This window comes from Caretta caretta, chromosome 9, assembly GCF_965140235.1.
Source record: "Caretta caretta isolate rCarCar2 chromosome 9, rCarCar1.hap1, whole genome shotgun sequence".
Lineage (NCBI taxonomy): Eukaryota > Metazoa > Chordata > Testudines > Cheloniidae > Caretta > Caretta caretta.
In genome coordinates, this window is record NC_134214.1 from 56,932,499 (window position 1) to 56,957,579 (window position 25,081).

The 25,081-nt window shown below is 49.1% G+C and overlaps 1 protein-coding gene across 2 annotated transcripts in view; it reads left to right on the forward strand.

The window, feature by feature from the left end:
- Positions 1-25,081, forward strand: part of ZNF185 (zinc finger protein 185 with LIM domain) — a 169,155-nt gene that overhangs the window by 17,402 nt on the left and 126,672 nt on the right. The window contains exon 1 of one of the 2 annotated variants that reach the window (XM_075132339.1): positions 8,391-8,636. The exons of the other annotated variant lie outside the window; for it this stretch is intronic. The gene's annotated coding sequence lies outside the window, so the exon portion shown is untranslated. Of the gene's footprint in view, positions 1-8,390; positions 8,637-25,081 lie in introns of those variants that run through there. 2 annotated transcript variants of the gene reach the window in all.

A 25,081-nucleotide genomic window follows, 5' to 3' on the forward strand; every position in this document is an offset into this window, starting at 1 on the left:
AGTGTACCTTTTAAAATACTATACATGGTTTAAAAGCAAGCATGTGAAAGGATTAATTTGCACTGGCATTCGTGGCTCTCCTGGATGTACTCCCAAAGCCTTTGCAAAAGGTTTCTGGGGAGGGCAGCCTTATTGCGTCCTTCATGGTAGGACACTTTACCACTCCAGGCCAGTAACACGTACTCGGGAATCATTGTAGAACAAAGCATTGCAGTGTATGTTTGCTGGCGTTCAAACAACATCCGTTCTTTATCTCTCTGTGTTATCCTCAGGAAAGTGAGATATCATTCATGGTCTCCTGGTTGAAATAGGGTGCTTTTCTTCAGGGGACATTCAGAGGAGCCTGTTCCTGCTGAGCTGTTTGCCTGTGGCTGAATAGAAATGTTCCCCGCTGTTAGCCACAGGGAGGGTTGAGGGGGTAGCCACACGGTGGGGGGAGGCAAAATGCCACCTTGTAACGAAAGCACATGTGCTATGTATGTAATGTTAACAGCAAGGTTTACCCTGAAAGAGTGTAGCCACTGTTTTATAAAATGTCTTTTTAAATACCGCTGTCCCTTTTTTACCCCACCAGCTCCATGTGTTTCAATGATTACAGGATCTTCTCCTTCCCAGAGGCTAGTGAAGATTAGAAAGAAAAAAAACCGCACTCGTGATGAAATGTTCTCTGAGCTCATGCTGTCCTCCCACACTGACAGAGCACAGATGAATGCGTGGAGGCAAATAATGTCAGAGTGCAGGAAAGCACAAAATGACCGGGAGGAGAGGTGGCGGGCTGAAGAGAGTAAGCGGCGGGCTGAAGACAGGGTTGAAGCTCAATGTGGCGGCAGCGTGATGGGAGGAGGCAGGATTCAATGCTGAGGCTGCTGGAGGACCAAACCAGTATGCTCCAGTGTATGGTTGAGCTGCAGCAAAGGCAGCTGGAGCACAGACTGCCACTACAGCCCCTGTGTAACCAACCGCCCTCCTCCCCAAGTTCCATAGCCTCCACACCCAGACACCCAAGAACACGGTGAGGGGGCCTCCAGCCAACCAGCCACTCCACCACAGAGGATTGCCCCCAAAAAAGAAGACTGGCATTCAATAAATTTTAAAGTTGTAAACTTTAAAAGTGCTGTGTGGCATTTTCCTTCCCTCCTCCACCACCCCTCCTGGGCTACCTTGGTAGTCATCCCCCTATTTGTGTGATGAATGAATAAAGAATGCATGAATGTGAAGCAACATTGACTTTATTGCCTCTGCAAGCAATGAGTAAAGTGAGGAGAGGAGGGTGGTTAGCTTGCAGAGAAGTAGAGTGAACCAAGGGGCGGGGGGAGAGGGGTTTCATCAAGGAGAAACAAAGAGAACTTTCACACCGTAGCCTGGCCAGTCATGAAACTTGTTTTCAAAGCTTCTCTGATGCGTACCGCGCCCTCCTGTGCTCTTCTAACCGCCCTGGTGTCTGGCTGCGCGTAACCAGCAGCCAGGCGATTTGCCTCAACCTCCCACCCTGCTATAAATGTCTCTCCCTTACTCTCACAGATATTGTGGAGCACACAGCAAGCAGTAATAACAGTGGGAATATTGGTTTTGCTGAGGTCTAAGCGAGTCAGTAAACTGCGCCAGCCTTTAAATGTCCAAATGCACATTCTACCACCATTCTGCACTTGCTCAGCCTGTAGTTGAACAGCTCCTGACTACTGTCCAGGCTGCCTGTGTACAGCTTCATGAGCCATGGCATTAAGGGGTAGGCTGGGTCCCCAAGGATACATATAGGCATTTCAACGTCCCCAACAGTTATTTTCTGGTCTGGGAATAAAGTCCCTTCCTGCAGCTTTTGAAACAGATCAGAGTTCCTGAAGATGCGAGCGTCATGTACCTTTCCCGGCCATCCCACGTTGATGTTGGTGAAGCGTCCCTTGTGATCCACCAGGGCTTGCAGCACTATTGAAAAGTACCCCTTGCAGTTTATGTACTCGCCGGCGTGGTGCTCTGGTGCCAAGATAGGGATATGGGTTCCGTCTATGGCCCCACCACAATTAGGGAATCCCATTGCAGCAAAGCCATCCACTATGACCTGCACATTTCCCAGGGTCACTACCCTTGATATCAGCAGATCTTTGATTGCGTGGGCTACTTGCATCACAGCAGCCCCAACAGTAGACTTGCCCACTCCAAATTGATTCCCAACTGACCGGTAGCTGTCTGGTGTTGCAAGCTTCCACAAGGCTATCGCCACTCGCTTCCCAACTGTGAGGGCTGCTCTCATCTTGGTATTCATGTGCTTCGGGCAGGGGAAAGCAAGTCACAAAGTTCCATGAAAGTGCCCTTACGCATGCGAAAGTTTCACAGCCACTGGGAATCGTCCCAGACCCGCAACACTATGCGGTCCCACCAGTCTGTGCTTGTTTCCTGAGCCCAGAATCAGCATTCCACAGCATAAACCTGCCCCATTAGCACCATGATGCATGCTTTGGCAGGGCCCATGCTTTCAGAGAAATCTGTGTCCATGTCCTGATCACTCACGTGACTGCGCTGATGTCGCCTCCTCGCCCGGTATCGCTTTGCCAGGTTCTGGTGCTGCATATACTGCTGGATAATGCGTGTGGTGTTTAATGTGCTCCTAATTGCCAAAGTGAGCTGAGCGGCCTCCATGCTTTCCTTGGTATGGCTTCCGCACAGAAAAAAGGCGCGGAACGATTGTCTGCCATTGCTCTGACAGAGGGAGGGGTGACTGACGACATGGCTTACAGGGTTGGCTTCAGGGAGCTAAAATCAACAAAGGGGGTGGCTTTACATCAAGGAGTATTTCAGGCAGGACTTCACGGAGGGTTCCAATAAGAAATGGTGCACCTAAGTTATTGTTCTTATTGGAACAAGGAGGTTAGTCTGGCCTCTGATTGATACATGGCTAGATTTACATTGCTGCGCCTTCTCTGTGAGTGACTGCAGTGTGACCTAGAGGAATGAGTCCCCTAGACATGGGAGGGGGGGGGGAAGCAAATGAGTACAAAACAAATCTGGTCTATTTCTTGTTTTGATCCACTCCATCCATCTTTTACATCTTTGGCTGGCAGCAGATGGTGCAGAAGAACTGCATGCCATCCACATCTCATGGCTGCTTGGCAGAAGATGATGCAATAGGACTGCTAGCAATCCGTATTGCCTGCCTGCTCACCATAAGACGGTTCAATAGGACTGACTGCAGGACTAAAGAGAATGACCTGGTCAAGTCACTCCAAATTTAGTCCCTGCGCCCATGTCTGCCCAGGCGCTCCTGGCCAAAGTGGCCAGGAGCACCTCGGACATGACGATGACGGCTACCAGTCATATTGCACCGTCTGCTGCCAGAAGGCAGTGGGTTGCTGCTACTGTGTAGCAATGCAGTACCACGTCTGCCAGCACCCAGGAGACATACGGTGACGGTTACCTGAGCGGGCTCCATGCTTGCCGTGGTATGGCATCTGCACAGGTAACTCAGGAAAAAAGGTGCGAAACGATTGTCTGCCCTTGCTTTCACGGAGGGAGGGAGGGAGGGAGGGAGGGAACGGGGGCCTGACGATATGTACCCAGAACCACCCGCGACAATGTTTTAGCCCCATCAGGCATTGGGATCTCAACCCAGAATTCCAATGGGCACGGAGACTCCGGGAACTGTGGGATAGCTACCCACAGTGCAACACTCCGGAAGTCGACGCTTGCCTTGGTACTGTGGAAGCACTCCGCCGAGTTAATGCACTTAATGCACTTAGAGCATTTTCTGTGGGGACACACACACTCGAATATATAAAACCGATTTCTAAAAAAATGACTCCTATAAATTCGACCTTATTCCGTAGTGTAGACATACCCTTAGTTTATCTGGGCCTAGAGCAAGAGGGCTTTATCAACACTCATGGTCTGCCACCCTCCCGAGTTACCTAGTGTAGTGCCTAGTGTCACCAACAGAACCTTCCTAGGGCTACCTTTACACCAGATATAAATACAAATCAATGGAAGGAAGTCTGTTTACACTTGTAGTTTCAGCTCTTCATTCTCAGTGCCCTTCTGGCATCATTGTGGTCTAAACCAGTTGCAAATGTAAGCCTTCTGCCACGCCACGTTGATAGCAGCAAGGGCCAGGTTCAGTACATAGGGGTTCCCTCTCAACAACACAATGCAAAACTGGCTCAAGCCCCACCCAGTGGGCTGGGAAAATCTTACACAAACCTCTGGGTGCCTCAGAGGCAATAATTCCCCTCTCACAAGCACAGAGTCTCGGTGTAGCAGAAAATCTTTAACAACATGAGGTAAACAACATCAGCATTAAATTGGGAAAACATCACAACTAGGGTTCATAAACCAAACCATGAGCAAAGACCCACCCCAGCAAATTGGGCTGTGTCCTTTCCTTTGGGTTCTTGAGTCCAGCAACCCAAAAATCACCCAAAGTCCCAAAAGTCCAACAACCCAAAAGTCTCTGTCCCTGGTCAGTGTAGCCCCAGAGTTCAAAAGTTTATCTGCAGAGTTTTACCTCTCAGCCTGGGTGGAAATGTGTGTGTGGGGGCTGTTAAGGGGCATTTTACATGGTCCGAGGCCGACTGCCCTGCCTCTCCATAGGGTTCTGCTGCAGCCTTCACCGTGAGCCACTCCGCTCTCCCAGCTGTCCCACAAGCTGCTCTGCTCCACCAGCCATCCCGCAAGCCACTCCACTCCACCAGCTGTCCCACAAACTGCTCCACTCTGCTCCACTCCACCAGCCGTCCCGTGAACTGCTCTGCTCCGCCAGCCACAATATATCTTCAGGTCCCCCCACTACTTTACACAGCACTCAGTAATTTCAGCTCTTAATGATTTTAGCTCATAGTAAGGGAGCGTCAATGCTGGTGCACCATTGGCCCAAAGTGAATTCAGCTCAGCAGCCTGTAACTAGACTCCTAATGGAACCAAAATTAGCTCTGATATTCCACAGTGGGGGGAGGGGGGGAAGGAGGAGGAGGTGGTTGGTGTTTCAGGCCCACACCACCTAGTACAAATGCCTATCCCTAGCCTCTCTCAATTCATTGGGTTTTGGAACCCATGTCCCTTGTCTAGCAAGTGCGACTTAGTTGGTGGCGAGTCCACCTGTCATAAAACAGTTTCACTGTCCTTGATTCACATAATCAGGGTGTAACAATGCTGGTTCTGGTGGGATCCAACTGAGAGTGCCAATTCAGGACAAAATGCTTAAAGTAGGGCAGTTGCAGCCCAAGGCTGGGGTTTCTGTGCACATCAAGGCAAACCAAACCAGCCAGCTAGAGAGAACTTTGGTCTCAGCCCACTGGCTAACCACAAGTCACACAAGCAATTCCCTTAGACACTCCAGTTTCCCAGTATCACCACCAGTGCCACTTGTTATGGGGACAAATGGTTATGAAAACCAATACCCCAGTAAAAGAAAAGAGGTTCTCTCAATCCCAAAGGACCAAGCTCCAGACCCAGGTCAATTTCCAAATCAGATCTTACCCACAAATCACACTATTGCCAATGCTGTAGAATCTAAAATCTAAAGGTTTATTCATAAAAGACAAAAGATATAGATGAGAGCTAGAATTGATTAAATGGAATCAATTACATACAGTAATGGCAAAGTTCTTGGTTCAGGCTTGCAGCAGTGATAGAATAAACTGCAGGTTCAAAGCAAGTCTCTGGATGGGTCTTTCAGTCCTGGGTTCAAAGTTTCAGTGTAGCAAAGTTCCTCCAGAGGTATGAAGCAGGACTGAAGACAAGATGGAGGCGCTGCGGAAGCTTTTTATAGTCTCTTGCCATGTGGTCTTTCTTTCTTTGTTCCAAAGACAAGCTGTCCATCACATGGCATGGAAAAACCTCAGAATTCTGTCCATAGGCATGTCCCTGCATACCTTGCTGAGTCCCAAGGCATGTCTGCCTTCTCTCAATGGGTCAATTGTATACCTGATGACACCAACTTGTCTGGGGTGTCACCCAGAAGCATAGCACAAGTTTGAACTACAGACAGTATAGAGCCAGTACTTATAACTTTAAATTCAAAAATGATACATGCTTATAGATAGCATAATCATAACCAGCAAACCATAACCTTGTCTTGGGCACCTTGTTTGACCCCCCTTTATACAAGATTTGGTGCCACTACAGGACCTTGGTTGCAACAATGTTCTATATGGTCCCAGTTCAAGTCAATAACATCACACAGGGTAACAACACTTTATTCTTCCTGCCCCAATAATAGAGAAACTGGGGATCCCACAGCAGCCAAAGTGACCATTTGGGCTGCTGTGGGCTCAGGCTAGGCGGGGTGGGTGTGCCTATGCAAACAAGATCAGCTCCCTGAAGTTCTTTTCCTCAACTTGTCACAATTCACCACCAGATGTCAGGGTAGAGCTCATCCTGACTCTGCCTGCACAAAGAAATGCTTTCCACTGAATGGTTTCAGAGTAACAGCCCCGTTAGTCTGTATTCGCAAAAAGAAAAGGAGTACTTGTGGCACCTTAGAGACTAACCAATTTATTTGAGCATTAGCTTTCGTGAGCTACAGCTCACTTCATCAGATGCATACTGTGGAAAACGCTTATGCTCAAATAAATTGGTTAGTCTCTAAGGTGCGAGTAGTACGCCTTTTTTAAAAGAAATGCTTGGTTTCTCACATCCTGGTGATGAAGATTCAGTAGTTTGTAACCAAATGTGAGCGCTTAGATGTGTTTCAATCCATGGACAATGCCATTGCTTACTGTGATGGGGGCAGGACCATGGTTTTGATACTAGATAGCCAAAGAAGAGGTTAGCTGATTTTAGATTTTTAACTAATAAACACTGATAATAAAAACTCCCCATCAGAAAAAAAAAAAAAAAGAAAAAGAAATTGGTGTTTAGTCAATCAACACTGGCCAGACACCAGTTACTCAATTTGTGTTCCTTTCACCCCTTTCCCAGTGCAGTATGATTATATAGGCAATGTCCCTGCACCCCGGCTTGTATATAAGGGCTTGTCCACATAGAGTTGGAATGCAGATATGGGGGCTATGATTTCTAAAGCGCACTAATGTGTTGTGCCTGATTCTCCTGGTGTTGTGCATTAACATGCACACTAAAGAGTGCTTAACTGTAGTGCTGTTTGACACAGTACGTTAATGTGCCTTCGGGAACAATGCACTACATGCTAAACCAGGGCTTCAATAACAAGGATACAAAGCTTAAACTAATCTGTAAATGTTTTTTAAATATATATATAATAAAAATTAGCATAGATCCTACTTAGACAAGAATTTTGGGCAGTACCCAAACCGCCTTCCCATTACAGTGTCAAAGTGAGAGAAACTTGCCATTTCTGAACATCTACATAGCATTCAAAAATTGCTAAAAGTAACTTCCCCCAAATAAAATTAATGAATCCTGAAAAACAGAAGCCCTAGTTCTATGTTATGTCTGAATTTGCCAATTGGGGAGCACAGTATGACTGCCTTGGCATCTCTTAGGATATGTCTACACTGCAGCTAGTAGCAAACCTCCTAGCCCAGGTGGCCAGATCTGCTGGAGCTAGGGTGTTAAAAATAGCGGAGTGGATGTTGCAACATGGGCAGCATATCAGGCTAGTGACCCCCCCCATGTTTATATACTGCCCCCAGTTGCTATAGTCTCTGTGGTGCCAGTCCTTGACTAGCGCATGGGAAGACTGGTAAAGAGTTCAAACACCACAAGACAGATTAAATTAACCCCAGAAGGTCTATTTCCAAGGGCAGGAGCCCCTGACCTGGTGCAGGTATCCCTATCCTACAAACATATATGATGGCATCATGCTGAAAAGTGCAGGATACTGACAAGCATATGCCCTGTGGGGTCAACCAATGATGCACTCCCTTTTTTAATGGGCAATGCTACCACAGACTTGACCACCTTCCCCTCAGCCAAATCTGGACAGATATTTACCTGCCCCCAGATCCAGCTCAGCACTCTGTTTATCTTAGATTTGCTATGGCCCAACTTGCCTTAGGCCTTGAAGTAGAGGAAGCTGCTTTCTTTGCAGTGTCATGTGCCCAAAGAAGTGACCGTGCTGTGAGGATGAAAGCTTCTTTCAGCCCCCTGCCAATTTCAGAAGACAACCAGTGGAGAGATGGTTTCTCTCTTGATGCTTTTTCTTGTCTAGCTGGCCTGGTTGGTGGATGGGACACACACAACCCGTTGAATAAGAACTCCGGTTGTGCCACCAGCATGATACTCAGAGCACCAATCCAGGTGTCTTGCCAGCTTGGTTCCACCGTACAACAGCAGTGGCTGGAACAGTGTATTTGCTTTGCTTCTGGCAGAGGCTGCTATTTGTTAGACAGATTATTCTTGTAATAATCTGAACACCACTCAGCGTCACCAGGGTATGCGAGGAATGCGGAGGGAAAAGGGCACCTCCTTGGTAAGAGGCCTCGAGCAGGGAGATTGCATCTGAACAGAGAAACCTGTTTGATCTTCCCCTGAAGGGCAAGACACACCCACATCTCCTCCTCAGAACAAGGCTTGGCTTTCGGAAGCCAGTCCTAGCAGGTAACCCACTGCAGCTGCTGGGGAGTGTGAAGAAGAGACCTGCAGGAAGCTGGGGGAGACAGCTCCAGCCACTTCACACACCATTCTCAAATTCACCTTTGGGGGACACCTGAGCTGAAGAACTGCTACAGGTAGGGCCAGTCATGCTTCTTGGGACATCTGGAGCGAGAGAGAGCCTCTGTCTTTCTGTTCTCCTTTTCTCTCCCACGCTCACTGTAAGAAAAGGCTGTCTGTTTATAATCTGCCAGTGCTGGGATCCAGCCAAAGGCTTTTGCTCTAAGCAGAGGTGGGCCTCAATCAAAATCCCAGCTCCCAGCATGCTGTGGACCATGCAGGGCCTGTGTCTGAAATCCCTCTATAATGGGCTGAAGTAGCCTGGGTCCGAGTGCTGTTGGGATACCAGAGTGCTGTGTGCTGTATAAGAACCTGAGTGGACCAGAATGTTTGGAGGGGGTCAGATCCAGATCTGGTCTTTGTGGCTTGGGCTCAGGTCAGGTCTAATGCATATCCATTTACCTCTCAGCTTTGTCTGACTGCTGCATTCCTTCCCACCAACCTCTCTAAAGCCACTGTTTTACCTAAGATAATTATATACTGAGTAAAAACTGGTCTCCCCTTTGTATGTATTAACTTGATGGGCTGGAGAGAGAGAGCGAGTGTATATATGTGGTGATGGAGGGCGAGGAGGTGGTGTTCTTATGAAACTTCTGGCAGACCCTTTTCTCCTGCAGAGGTTTATTTGCTTATCTCTGAATTAGTATGTAAATTAATGCTCTTGGAAGTGACTGACAGTACTGGTAGGGCTGACCTCGTGTAGGCAGGCACCTCCCTCAACCCCAACTTCTCCACTGCACCTCAAATCCTGTTACATCCTTTTCACCCCACCTGCTGGTCTAGTTCTAGGTCTCTGCCTAACAGAGACTTGGCCATCACAGCAAGTGATGTGGTGGCTAACAAATGTGATGTAGCCCCCACCCAGCTCATTTAACTTGTGAGCCAAGGCAGTATGCAGACCCAGCTCCCCAAAGGCAAAAGACTCCTGAGTAGAACTGCTCAGGATTATTATTTTATTTTTTATGCCTGCAAAACAGCTGTAAATGAAATTTAAGCTTGTCAAATGTGTCCTCAAATTTAAAAAAACAAAACAAAAAAAATTCCATTTTGTTAAAAAGAGAGCTGTTTTCCATTGCAAAAGTTGAACATTTTCAGTTGAAAATAGAACTGTTCATGATGCTTCCTTGATGAGATGGCTGTAATGTGCACGTAAGGCTTGGCTGAGCCCATGACAGTAGGAAAAATGGTATCCTTACTTTTCTTTTTTTATATTGCAGTCAAGGCTCAAGCTGAAGTATATGTGGGTATGGAGATCATTGCTCTCCTTTTTAAAATAAAGGAAGTACTTTAATAATAGTTAATTACTTGTAATTATAATAATTAAATGGCAGGCACAGTGTGGTGAAATGTGCTTTAGAAATGTGTATCGTGATAATAGTAAGCTCACTGGATAGGGGACTGTCAATTTCTGTTTGTATAGTACAATGGGGTCCCAGTCCGGTTAGTGACCCCAGATGCTATTGATATATTACAGATGCGGAGAGGGGAGAGAGAGGGGTCAAGGAAACGTTTCCCTTGTTAACGGTTTAACTCTGTGATTGTCAACAACAAAAATGACAGAACTTGTAGCACCCATGTCTTGGAAGAGTTCTTACGTTGGGATTTTGTTATAATACAAAACACTGACTGGCGCTCAGAAGGCAGTTCTGTGCAAGCCTTTGTCTGCTCTGGGTTGATCCTGAGATGCTGACGCCATAGAACTTCATATAGATTTGCCACCCTGGCTCATCCCAAGTCTGGGATTGTGTCTCTGGCACTGACAAGATCAGGGACTAGCAAAACCTGTAAATGCCTCAAGCCAGCTGAGCATCAGTTTGGTTGCAAGCATGGGTACTGCACAGACAGGCAGGGCAGTCTTCACCCCCACACCCTGTTTTACCCATGTGTCTCAACCCTGACCTGTAGAGCCCACCCCCACCCCGGCTGAGACGGAAGTTAATTTGTGGGACCCATTCCTCCCTTAGCTCTTCTGCTGCAGCAGCCCATGATGGTGGGCTTTGTGATGTGAACGTCTGTTCACAAGCGACTGAACTAAGTCCTCAAACTCATTTCATTCCATTTCTCTCTTGCCCTGAGCTGGATCTGAAAGGGTGCTGAAGAGGTGAAAGGTTCCATCTTCCATTGCCAGTCTCTGAAACCAGCTAAACAAATCACTTACAAAAATTAAACTGAATCCTGATTGCTGCAGCAACCAGGACCAGAAGAAGGGCTGAAAAGGCTCTTTGCCTTCAGACTAACACACCCTGTAGGTTAAAATCTAAACAACAGTTTTCAAACCACCGTTTTATTTAATGGCATGGAATTGTATTTATTCACAAGGCAGGGATCTCCAGCATTAATGTTTTCAGCATAGGGGAAAGTGCTGGAAGGAGGTCACCAATGGGGGATGGACTCCCAGGTGTTGAGGAACAAGTTAGAGGACTGAACTAAGTAGCAAGTGTTCAGTTTGGTCAAGGTAGCCAGTGCTAACACTGATTGGGTAACACATTAGCTATTGGAGATAGGTAAGGTTGCCAACTTTCTAATCGCACAAAACTGAACACCCTAGCCCCACCCCTTCCCTGAAGCCCTGCCCCCTTCCCTGCCCCTTCTCCGAGCCCCACCAACCCTGCTCACTACATTTCCCTCCCTTGGTGGCTCGCTCTCCCCCACCCTCATTCACTTTCACTGAGCTCCGGCAGAAGGTTGGGGTGTGGGAGGGGGCTGGGGGTTGGGGCATGGGCTTACTTCCAGCGGCTCCTGGTCAGTGGCGCAGCAGGGGTGCTAAGGCAGGCTTCCTGCCTGTCCTGGCATCAAGGACTGGGCTGTGCCCCAGAAGTGGCCAGCAGCAGGTCTGGCTCCTAGGCGGAGGCACACACCTGGCTCTGCATGCTGCTCTTGTCTGCAGACACCGCCCAGCCAATGGGAGTATGGAGCCAGTGCTTGGGGCAGTGCGCAGAACTCTGTGGCCCCCCTGCCTAGGAGCCAGACCTGTTGGCCACTTTTGGGGCACAGCGCGGTGTCAGAAAAGGTAGGGACTAGCCTGCCTTAGCCCTGCAGCACAGCAACCGGACTTTTAATGGCTTGGTCAGCGGAGCTGACCGGAGCCACCAGGGTCCATTTTTAACCAGGTGTTCTGGTCAAAACCGAACACCTGGTCACCCTAGAAGGTAGGCCAACCAAAGGCTTTGGATCTCACTGCCAATGATTTCAACAGGACCTGCAAGTGCTCAGCACCTCTAGAAATCAAGCCACTTATTTAGGCTTTAGCTGCCTAACTTTAGCTGCCTAACTGAATTTGAAGAATGTGGTCTCAGCCCCAGGTCTCAAAGGTACCCAACCCCTCCTGATTTCAATGGGAATACCTTTGGGGATCTGGGCCTCAGTGCCCATGGCCACTTGTTTAAATGGGATCCTAATTTTAACACCAGGATGCCTTAAATAGAACATTCATATTCCATGCTTGGCTGTTCACAGTAGAGACTGGCACACTTTGGATGGTGTGTCCATAATAACTTACCTGAGTAAATGCCCATTTTACATGTTGTGGCAGATCTCCGACCTCGTCCACTTGCGTCCCGTGCTTCCAGGTGGTTTATGCTAGCTTCAGAGGCTCACTGCAACCCTCCACATAGCCCTTCTCTCTCTAGGGCCAGGGATACAGTCTACAAAGCCGTTTTCATCATAAGCCAGCAATGGAGGTTGCTGAGAGAATTCCCACAGTCTCTGTTGTTCCTACGGCCTCATGCCAAAACAGTTTAGCCTCCTGTCCAGACAGGGGCCTGTTTTCCCCTTCCAGGAGGTGTTTCGGTAGTGGTGGGTTGGGGGGAACCTGCCAGCAAGAATCCCCCCCAGCCCTGCTCTTGGCACCACTCATCATCGCAACATTGAACATACGGGGCTGTAGGATGGGTCTCCGCAGGTCCCAGGTGCTCTCTTTCCTTCGGGGGGGGGGGGTACTCTGTGGTTTTCCTGCAGGAGACCCATACGGATTCGGCCGCTGAAGACAGCTGGCGGCTGGACTGGGGGGACAGGGTTTACTTTAGCCATCTCTCAGTTCGTACGGCTGGAGTGGTGACCCTGTTCTCCCCCGACCTACGGTCCAAGGTACTGGGGGTCATTGAGGCTGTGCTGGGCTGCCTGCTGCACCTCCGGGTCCGTATGTAGGGGCTTGTGGTCAACCTCGTTAACGTCTATTCCCTGACATCGGGCCCGGAGCGGCTACAACTCCACCAGCAGGCATCTGCCTTCCTCGGCACCTTGGATCCTCACGAGTGCCTGGTCCTGGGCGGGGACTTTAACACCACCCTTGAGGAGCGGGACCGCTCAGGGACCGAGCAGTGCCCGGCTGCCGTGGATGTCCTCCAGGAGATAGTCGAACACCACTCCCTGGTGGACGTTTGGCATGACCACCACCTGGATGACATTTCAATGTTCACCTTTGTCCTGGTGGAGGCCCATTGGTTGCGCCACTCCCAGTTGGACCACATCTATTTATCACATTTCCACCTTTCACGGGCCCACTCCTCCAGCATCCAGCCGGCCCCATTCTCTGATCATCATCTAGCCATCGTGACGGCCTCTCTCTGCGTGGAGAGGCTGGGGCCGGCCTAATGGCATTTCAACAACAGCTTGTTGGAGGATGTGGGCTTTGTGGCATCCTTCCGGGAGTTCTGGCTGCCATGGCGAGGGCAGCGGCATGCCTTTCCCTTGGTGTGGCGGTGGTGGGACCTGGGGAAGGTGCGCATCTGGCTCCTCTGCTGTGACTACACCCAGGGTGCCAGCTGACGGAGGGATGTAGCGATAGAGCAGTTAGAATGGGAGGTCTTGGAGCTGGAGAGGCATCTGGCGGCCAGCCCCGAGGATCTGCCCCTCTGTGGAGCGTGCCGGGAGAAGCAGGAGGAGCTCCGGGCCCTCAAAGATCGGCCTGAGGCGCCTTTGTTCGATCCTGCATCCATCTCCTTTGGGAGATGGATCGTGGCTCCCGCTTCTTCTAAGCCCTGGAGTAAAGGAGGGAGGCGAAGCACCATGTCACTTGCCTTCTGGCAGAGGACAGCACCCCCATCACGGATCCGGTGGAGGTGTGCAGGAGGGCGAGAACCTTCTATGCAAGCCTTTTCTCCCTGCATCCAACTGATCCTAACGCTTGCAGAGTGCTCTGGGAGGAGCTCCCTGCTGTTAGTGTCGGCGACCGAGACTGGCTAGAGCTGCCTCTCACTCTGGCTGAGTTCTTGGAAGCCCTCCGCCGCATGCCCACCAATAAATCTCCGGGCATGGACGGGCTGACCATGAAGTTCTACCGCGTGTTCTGGGACATTCTTGGCCCAGACCTAGTCACCATTTTGGCCGAGTCTTTGCAGAGCAGGGTCCTCCCTCTTTCATGCAGGTGAGCTGTGCTCGCCTTATTGCTGAAGAAGGGTTACCTCTGTGATTTACGAAATTGGTGTCCCATCTTGCTCCTCAGCATGGACTACAAAGTCATAGCAAAAGCCATCTGGCTGTGGCTAGGTTCCGTGCTGGCGGACGTGGTCCACCCAGACCAGACCTACACTGTCCCGGGCTGCAGCATCCTTGACAACCTATATCTGGTCCAGGACCTCTTGGAACTCGGGTGTAGGGGTGGTCTGTTGTTCGCCCTCTTGTTCTTGGATCAGGAGAAGGCGTTCGACAGGGTGGACCAAAGGTATCTCCTGAGCACTCTGCGAGTGTTTGGCTTCGGACCCAGTTTGTGGGTTTTCTCCGGGTGCCGTATGCCTCCGCAGAGTGTTTGGTCAGGCTCAACTGGACCCTGACCGAATTGGTCAGCTTTGGGTAAGGAGTACAGCAGCGGTGCCCCCTCTCAGGCCAGCTGTACGCTCTGATGATCGAGCCCTTCCTCTGTCTTCTCCGCAGGAGGTCAACAGGGTTGGTGCTGTGGGAGCCGGAGCTGCGGCTGGTCCTGTCGGCATACGCTGATGATGTGCTCCTCATGGTCCAGGACCCGGACGACTTGGCGCGGGTGGAGGCTTGCCAGGCCATCTATTCGGCAGCCTCCTCTGGCCAGGTCAACTGGGTTAAGAGCTCTGACCTGGTGTGTTAGGGGGCTTATTCCTTCACCCACTTACTTCCCTGGTCCTTCTCTCATGAACAGAGAGCAACAATACCCGAAGTCCAAAGGTGCAAACAATTCGATGTTTATTGGGGTGAACTTCCAGCAAGCATGATTCCAGTTTCCTTCCTTAGTATCCTCCTTCCCAGCTCTGACACCACAGAGCCTTACACCTGTGTCCCTGTTCCCATTCCTACCCTTAGCCAAACATGATTCCAACTTCCTTACTCCCATTCCCATTTCCCCCTTTAGCAAAACATGATTCCAATTTTCTTACCCCCATTCCCTGTTCCCATCTCCCCCTTTAGCAAAAAATGATTCCAATTTTCTTACCCCCATTCCCTGTTCCCATCTCACACACCCACATGCCCACCCCCACCCACACCCACTCACTTCCTCATTGACTACAGATTATATAGTAAAACTTGAGTTCTGCTTAGCTATACCTTAACCAATCATTTTCCTGAAATTTAACTAACCAATCCTAACATATTGTAACATGATTATGTAACCAATTATATCCCACCACCTTAATTAGTTTACACCCAGCAAAATTAATTATACAGCAGACAGGAACAATCACAGAACCAGACAGAGATTATACAGACAAACAACAGGAAAGTGGGAACTATAATGACAAGACAATACAGAAGTGAGGATTTCACATCCCAGCTATTGATAAGTGAGTTCCTGCCAGACAGGATGCCATCAAACCAAGCTTTCCTCCAAATTTTCTAGGCACCTCCCCCTCTCTGGAGGTGACAGGAATACAATCCTGTCCTGATAGTGCCTAACAGCCCAATAGCACCTTATTTCAAAGTGACTAGTTTGGAATGTGAGGATGTGACCGTTCGCTTCCCAGCTTATGGCTGCCTCTGCTGCTTAGCCAAAGGCCTTAGCCTAAGAACAGGGCCACAAATTGTCACAGTAAGAGAAGGCCCTTACACTGGCAGACAGTGGTTTTGATTCTTTCTTTTATACCTCTGGAACTAGCCAAGTGATAAGAATACACCTAAATTCTTAAAGTACAGGCCTTTGCAGACAGGCCTGAATATCTATATCCTAACACTCCACCGCTTTTTTTTCTTTTTCTTTTGGGATCCTCCTGCCCAGGTATCCCTGGAAAAGCATAGGACATATGGCGACACATTTCCTGATAGGGCCAGGCATCAAGGTGGAAGGTGTCGATATTCCATTTGTCCCACTGCCCCTTGTGTAGTATAGTGCCCTGCACCTTCTCTCGCACGGGCATACCACACCTATTCCAATTAGTGTTCCAGACTTCCCATTATAGCAGGCCTGAGAAGGTTGGGTCCGGGTTGTCTAGTACACTGTAGGGTTTGGAGGGCTTACTACATTACTTATAGGTTATCTCCCTATGCAACGTAACACAAGTACAGTTAACAATACAAAATCCACAGCAACACCGAGTCCTGACCACTGCAGTATGGTCCAACATCCGAGACACCCCCAAAACACTGCCTCTCCTCCTTCGATGGGGTCACGATCTTATGTGTCCAGTTGCTGGCAGTTGCAACAAGCTGCCCCTGCAGGTTTTGCTTGCTTTTGTCCATATCATAAGTCCATTGAATGTTCACAGAGAAATGGGATATTGTCCAAACCAGCTTGCCCACTTGGTATGGAATCAGGCAGTAAGCCCTGGTTTGATTATTCACAGCAATAAGATTCACAGATCCTTTTGTGCACCAAAGTCCAGATAGCAGCATGTGAATGTGTGTAGTTTGGTTATGGGCTGGTATAATTGTGCCCCCAGTAATATGTACATTCCCAGCAAAACACCTTATACACAGTACACCCAATTGTCCACCCCTTGCATAGGCCATTGATCCTGCTCCTCCATAGTCATAGGAGCGGGGCACATCCAAACATCTTCTATTGATTTACACTATTTTACACACCCCTCCATTGATTCCCAGTGAGCCCCTCCCCTTTTCATTATTTCCATAGGGCTTGTGGGGGCCACCTTAGCTGCCATTCCATTTCCAGGTACCACGGTAGCTATTACACAGGTGCTGGCCTCCTAGTTGAGAATTTGCATTCCCATACACATCTTCCCCCCCAAGGCCAGCCTTTGGAAGCCATCCCCCACCCACATCATGAGGTTTTCTGTTCATTAAAACACAGCAATGCTAGCAACAAGACAAACACCACAGACAAACAACACAAAACATAGATCCATGGTATTCTGGGTTATTTTTCCCGCTGGCGCCAGCTTGCTTGTAGAGTGTCTGCAAAACAAAAGAAACAATTTCCTTCCCCATGGTGGGGACAGATTATTGCTTAATAATAATACCACTTTCTTTTACAAATGTCCTTGCTACTTGCAGGAAAAACAGAAGAATTACCTCCAACTGTCCTTATTTTGTTCTATAGTCAGGCTAGTGAATTACCTCACTCACTGGTCATTTATGAAATTCATGAGATGGTGTACCTCAGTTTCCCCTCTTGTACAACAGACCAAGTTTGCAATAGTTTCTCTGCTGTACCAAGCTTTAAGTTTATTCTCAGGTAATAGCTGAGACACAGCTTCAGATTTTAGCACTGTACACACACACACACACACACACACACACACACACACACACACACACACACACCCCCCTTAAGGTTAACCTGTCCCCCTTATTTTCAGGCTTGACTTGTTTTTTTTCACCTCCCTTTCCTGGAGGGCCATAATCTGAGTCTTCTAGTAGCTTGTTTGCTGACCGGATGTATTCATTATTTGCAGCTCCTTTGTGCCCATCAGCTAGGTAATTTGCATTTACACACAGAGGCTTACTAGCTTGCTTCTGGATCCAAAGCTGTTAGCAGCTCAGACACTGTCTTAAAAGGGAAGCATTTTACTTCCACCAGAGTTCTGATTACTTTCCACTTTCATCTCCTGCTCCAAAACACAGCGATCTGAAAAAGAAAGCACAACCTATTGTGGCTCCTTTTGGAGCCCTATTAGGATTTTAATGAAGTACCATGTTTTATTTGCATTTCTTTTACTCCTTTTCCAATATACACTGCACATGTCCTGGGAAAATGCAAATTCCTTCCGTATAGTTTAACCTCCATAACATCATATTAGCCAAATTAATTTTACACAAGGTATAACTGCCTCCCCCATGCCTACAGAGTTTTCATGCACACCCACCAAAGCAACAATCTAATCCCCCAGAGCCATCCCAAGGCTCAGTGTTCCCATCATTCCTCCCCTTTTCCTTTTCTTTTACCTGTGCACACACACACAAAATTCTGTTTTGCCTAATATCCCTTGCACTGTGATTACTCTTTTTTACACAACTGTACCCCAATTACACTTCCATCTTGTACAACTAGACACAACCAGGGGCAGCCAAGTTAAGTTCCAAAAGAAACCTCTTCCATCCTTTAGTGATTTTGATTACATTACCCAATAGTCAAATAATTTTGCTCAGATTCTCTCTCTGCCTGCTGCCTGCAGCAGTCCCTTATAGACCATTTCTGTGGGAAAAGGGCCCATTTTCCCTCAGAATAGCTATAAAGGCTTCTGGGGACAGAAGCGTAGTGGTGGTAGTAGCCACTCTACCTGACCCCCTTGGATAATTTAATTACCAAGCTTCCATCCAATGTGACTGCACAGAGTTGCACATACAGTTACATGTATATAACTGGGTTTTATCATTAAACAAAAACTTCTTTCTTTACATCTCACATAAGTATCCAAAGTACCCTCCATTAAAACTTCAGAAAAACAAAAGAGTGTGGAAAGGCAGGTTGCACTTTGAAACTTTTTTTTTTTCTCCACTCCCCCAGGACCAAGTCTCAGATCCAGTCTCTAAAGGTGGTCTGTTAACTCTGCTTTTGACCTTAAACCCTTTTGTGCCAAATCATCTTTAACTACCCCTAAATAATTTACAACCCTTCAGCAGCCCTTGCTGAAGCAGCACCAAACTTGAAAGATTACTGGCAGCTTCCCATAATGCTGCCCTTACTTCAAACCTCTCACAAGCAGACTGAAGTGCCTCCTTTCCCTGGAAGGCATTCAGTCCCCATGGGCAGGGACCTTCTTCCACTACCCATGTACCAAGGAGGGTGGGCTCCTCAGCCACCCCCCATCCCTCTGGGTCCCCTAACACTTCCTCCATTTCCTTTTTAATCTCATCCCAGGTTGACCCCTGTACCTGGTATGGGCCCTGGTTCTCCCTTATCCATTTATCCAAAAAATCCTTTATCCTGGCTTGCCAGAACCCGCAACTACCATCACGAGAGTTCGCGATACCCCCTCCAAGCAGCTGCGTGGACTGTTGGGGAGAGGGACTTACAGGCTGCCACTCACCTATCCAATGCGATGCATCCGAGTTAGTCACGGCACCAAGATGTTAGGGGGCTTATTCCTTCACCCACTTACTTCCCTGGTCCTTCTCTCATGAACAGAGAGCAACAATACCCGAAGTCCAAAGGTGCAAACAATTCGATGTTTATTGGGGTGAACTTCCAGCAAGCATGATTCCAGTTTCCTTCCTTAGTATCCTCCTTCCCAGCTCTGACACCACAGAGCCTTACACCTGTGTCCCTGTTCCCATTCCTACCCTTAGCCAAACATGATTCCAACTTCCTTACTCCCATTCCCATTTCCCCCTTTAGCAAAATATGATTCCAATTTTCTTACCCCCATTCCCTGTTCCCATCTCCCCCTTTAGCAAAACATGATTCCAATTTTCTTACCCCCATTCCCTGTTCCCATCTCACACACCCACATGCCCACCCCCACCCACACCCACTCACTTCCTCATTGACTACAGATTATATAGTAAAACTTGAGTTCTGCTTAGCTATACCTTAACCAATCATTTTCCTGAAATTTAACTAACCAATCCTAACATATTGTAACATGATTATGTAATCAATTATATCCCACCACCTTAATTAGTTTACACCCAGCAAAATTAATTATACAGCAGACAGGAACAATCACAGAACCAGACAGAGATTATACAGACAAACAACAGGAAAGTGGGAACTATAATGACAAGATAATACAGAAGTGAGGATTTCACATCCCAGCTATTGATAAGTGAGTTCCTGCCAGACAGGATGCCATCAAACCAAGCTTTCCTCCAAATTTTCTAGGCACCTCCCCCTCTCTGGAGGTGACAGGAATACAATCCTGTCCTGATAGTGCCTAACAGCCCAATAGCACCTTATTTCAAAGTGACTGGTTTGGAATGTGAGGATGTGACCGTTCGCTTCCCAGCTTATGGCTGCCTCTGCTGCTTAGCCAAAGGCCTTAGCCTAAGAACAGGGCCACAAACTGTCACAGTAAGAGAAGGCCCTTACACTGGCAGACAGTGGTTTTGATTCTTTCTTTTATACCTCTGGAACTAGCCAAGTGATAAGAATACACCTAAATTCTTAAAGTACAGGCCTTTGCAGACAGGCCTGAATATCTATATCCTAACACGGTGGTCGGGGACGGCTGGCAGGTGAGCTCCCTCCCACCTGCGCTTCAGGCCATGCAGTGGAGCGTGGTTCTGCTGCTCTATCTCGGTGTTTACCTTTCTGCCACGCATCCCTCTCCGCCAGAGAACTGGCACTATTTAGAGGGAAGGGTGGTAGAGTGGCTCCGGAAATGGACAGGACTACTCCGTGCCTCTCCCTTCGAGGGAGAGTGCTGGTGCTTAATCAGCTAGTCCTGTCCTTGCTCTGGTACCGGCTCAACACCCTGGTCCCAGCCCTGGGTTTCCTGGCTAACCTCCAGACATTGATTCTGGAGTTCTTTTGGTCAGGACTGCACTGGGTCCTTGCAGGGGTTCTCCACCTACCCCTGGAGGGGGGAGGGCAGGGCCTGCACACTCAGGTCCATGTCTTCCGCCTCCAGGCCCTGCAGAGGCTTCTTTATGGTACAGGTAGTCTGGCATGGAGCATACTAGTGCACACCTTCCTGCGCCATTTCCGAGGGCTCCGATACGACCAGCAGCTCCTTTATCTCCATCCGAGAGGTCTTCTGCAAGACCTCTCCGGGCTGCCAGTCTTCTACCGGGACCTCCTCCGGACCTGGACACTGCTTTCAACGACCAGGTCCATGGCGGCCACCGAGGGGGCAGATCTCCTCCCGGAGCCCCTGCTACACAACCCCCAGCTCCGCGTGCAGGTGGTGGAGTCCCCCTCGGTGCACCAGAGGTTGGTCTTGGCAGAAGTCACAAGAGTCGGAGACCTCCTGGACTACGACTGGGGAGATTGGCTGGATCCCCTGACGCTTGGTCAGTGCATGGGCCTCTCCAGACCTCGTACTCCCCGGCGCATACTTCAGGAGGTGAGGGCCACTTTGCCGCCTGCTGCTTGCGTTTACCTCGACCGGGTCCTGCACAAGGGTGCGCCCCGCCCACCCTCCACCCCAGGCCCACCGGACCTTTTCATTGGGCCCCTGCCCCGTGGACCCAGCCGACCACCTCACCCGTCACTGTGAGCCGGCTGCACGAGCTGCAGCTGGTGTGCTTCCAAACCGCGCCAAGGAAACATCTATACACTTTCGTGCTCCACACCCTACACATCCTTACCCTCGCGTCCCACCCCGATACAAAATGGCGGGACCTCCTGCCACCTCTGGAGCATGAGGAGCCCCAGTGGGCCAGCCTATACTCCACCTTGGTCCCGAGGCCCACTGGGGATATCAGTTGGCGGCTCCTTTATGGAGCCGTGAGCACGGGCGTGTACTTGGCATGGTTCACCCCACCCAACACCTGCCCCTTTTGGGTGTGAGAGAAACCCTGGCACACATATACTTGGAGTGTGCCAGGCTGCAGCCCCCTATTCTGGCTCCTCAGAAATATTTTGTTACGCTTTTGGTTGCACTCTTCCCCTCACCTTCTTATTCATGCACTCCCTATCCGTAGCCCCACAAAGTTGCGGGACCTCCTGGTCAGCCTCCTTCTGGCCCTAGCTAAAATGGCCATCTATAAAACCAGAGTGAGGAGGTTGGCTGATGGAGTCTCCTGTGACTGTGGGGCCTATTTCCGATCCTCCATCCATTCATGTATCCGGGCAGAGTTCCTCTGGGCAGCATCCACTGACTCCCTTGCCATCTTTGAGGAGCAGTGGGCACTGTCCGGGGTTCTCTGCTCAGTGTTTCCGTTCGGTTCCCTTCGTTTGACCCTTTGACCACACTCCTGTCCCTGTTATTTCATTAGTTGTCCCCCATATTTATTTGGTGTCCAGGTCCTGTGAATCCCCCTCTTAGGCTGGGGGGGATCCTTTAGCACTTCCCAGATCCCAATAAGGCTACTCTGCTGTACCCAACTGGCCTGGGTCTGTAACATAGTCCACGTGCTGACCGGGATATATTAATGTTTGCTCTCAATGACCTGTTCGGAGCTCACATTTGAAAACAACCCCTGGTGTCAGTGTGATAAAGAGATTGGTGGCACCGTTCAGTTTTGCTTCTAGAGACCTGACTTCAGGGCTGGATTTTGAATCACAGGTGAAATGAATTTGATGGCTTCCATCTAGTCCATATAGGTCATTTGTCCACAACACACAGTTCAGAGGTTTGGAGCTTCCACTTCCCAACATGGATTTCATGTTCGAGGGGGGACTCCACTCTGCCGCCCCTTATAACATTAGCCTGGATAGTTCAGCTTGTGCCAAACATTAAATAGAAGTGCTTTTCAAGAATGCTACCTCCCTAGATGGCTTTGCTGTTGTAATGATTGCCATCTTGTCTGACACCAGGCATTGAACTAGGGACCTCCAAAGCTAAAAGCCCAAGGGAATAAAGTTCCTTAGGTGATAGCTGTAACAGACTCCTGTCCTCTGTGGATTGGGCACAGAGCACAGGTAACATACAGTAACCAGAGGCAGGGGCAAGATCTGGGCTGGGGAGCTTTCTGGAAATGAGTCAGGGGGTATGTAATGAAAGCATGCTGAGGCCACTAGCTGCAGAACTTCCTTTCCTTGGCTGTCCCCTTTTCCCATCTGTTTCTTTAACTACTCAGTTCTTTTCACAAAGGCTGAGTCTGATATATGCTATTAAATTGCTCACCCAGAAGTTTCTCTCTTGCTGATTGTATCATGTTGTCTGAACCAAGGATGTGTAGATTGTTCCAGTGTTACGTATCCACAGTGGTTTTAAGAAAGGGGCCCAATGACTTTGCATGCTGATGTTGGATTAAAATATGATCCATTACACTTTTGATTCACTGACAATCTTAAACTTTCTTGCTGCAACTGCTGCTTTTATTGTACTGATTGAACATAAACCTTGTGGTTGTGCATCCTGTGTATGCTATTTTCATATGAGTGACGGTGTCTAGAGCAGAGACTCACAAATTTTGCTCCTTGGCTCATTCCCTGATCCTGAACAGAATGAGTGATTTTGAGAACTGCGCAGTGAGGAATGGGAGGGTTGCAGCAGATTACGGGGGACAACAAATGTAGCAAGTCTGGATGGGAGTGATGGTCACAGGATTAAAACAAGGAAACCAGAGGGGAACACTGAGCAGAGAACCCCAGAGAGCATCTCCCACTCCACGTGAAAGGTGCCAGCTGGATAGCTCTGGAGAGTGAAGTCTCCTATTTATCCTGGTCACCTGGTAGTTGGTGACCTGTTCAGATGAGCACAGTCAGCTCAGTTCCTGGCCAGCTAGTGCCAGATGTGAGGGTGCGTTTTGTGATGTAGACACTGTAGGTGGATTTTCAAAAGTGCTCAGCATTGGCCTAACTCTGCTTCTAGTGAAACCAATGAGAATTTTACCAATGGCATAGATAGGCTGCTGCTGAGTGCTGCTGAGACACCACTTGCCTATTAGAAACTGGAGAGGGGCCATCATCTCAGTCCATACAAGACGCTGAACTGTAATCAGGAACTTGTGGTCACTATTAGCCAAGGCTGGATTCACGTCGGGGACAATGCCAAGATGCATTGATTCCATTCAGAAAAGTGAGGGTTAACACTTCAGGAGCAAGGGAAAGACTCCCACTGTTTGGCTGAAGTGCAGAGTGTGGCAGGGAAACTTCTCCAGGAGAGGAGCAGAGCTGAGGTCAGCTAGGTGAAGTACGTACTTCCTCAGCACTCTGTGAAAAGATGTGGTCAAGGCATCCAGCCAAGGCCTCAGGGTGAAAATACTAACTAGGACAGCTCACTTTTGATGGATTCACACTTTGTCCCTAAGCCTTGTGGTCCCTAAGCTCAGGCTGAATGAAGCTTTTAGTTTAAGCTCTAGTTGAGAGAGGCTGTTTTTCTCTTTGGGTATGTCTGCACTAGAACTGGAAGGTATAAATTACAGCTCAAGGAGACAGAAGCGCTAGCATCCTAAAAATAGAAATATAGCCACACCGACAGGGGCTAGCCTCCCTGAGTACCGAACCTATGGGCTCAGGCTCCGGGCAGTTAGCCCTTCTTGCCATTTGCACGGCTGTAGTTATGTTCTGTTTTCAGTGTGCTAGCTCACGCAGAGCTAGCATGCATACGTCTCCTGAAGCTGGAAGTTACACCTCCAGCTCTAGTGCAGATGGACCCTTCGTTGCTTTGGCTGGGTTCTAAAAGTCTTTGTTTGTTCACTGAGTGGGCTTCAAGAACCTGGGCTACGGTCCCATAGATGACCTGAGCAGTGACTGGGAAGAAAACGGCTCCACAACCCTTCCCAGAGGTAGTCAGGCCTCTACCTCATTTCTGCCTTTCAGAGAGAATTACCATTCCGAAATGGGCACCAGCAGGGCCATGTCAACAGCATCATAAAAGGTTTGTAGGGCATGAACCCCCACCCCAGGTGCTGAGGCAATGCCATGCTGTGTTACATGGTCTCTGGAACAGAGAGCTGGCAGCAGCAGCCTGATCACTAGAGTTGCTGCAGCACAGAAAAGGCTGCAGGCTCAGCTGGCAGCAGTTAATCACTGGGGGGATTAGGGACACTTGGGTGGTAATAGCTGGGTTAATGATATGATAGCTGTAATTGGGAGGATATAAGAGGAATACAGGAAGTTGGGGAAAGGGTACAATGTGGAAAGCTCCTGCTACAATATCTTGTTTTGTTTGTGGGAGAGCTGAGGAATAAATGTACAAGTGGTGAAAGGGAAACAACTTGGTGTGTTTTTGACCGAGGCAGGGCCATCCTTAGGGGGCCCTACACAGTATTATTAAAGGTGCCCCTATGCCTGACTTGGGGCACAGCTACCACCCCTGCCCACAGACCCCCAGAAGACACTCCCCCCATTGCTCACACATGCCAGGGCTCGCAGCCTGGGGGGCAAGGGGAGGGACAAGGCAGCAAAGAGGATACCGAGACGCCGGGCAGAGAGTCACCGTTCCCCGCAGAGACCCGACCTTCGTACCCTCTCCGTCATGCAGAATGTGCTACGCCGGCGCATTCGGGTCTGTGAATACGGCCCCTGCCTTCTGCCTAGTAAGGAGAC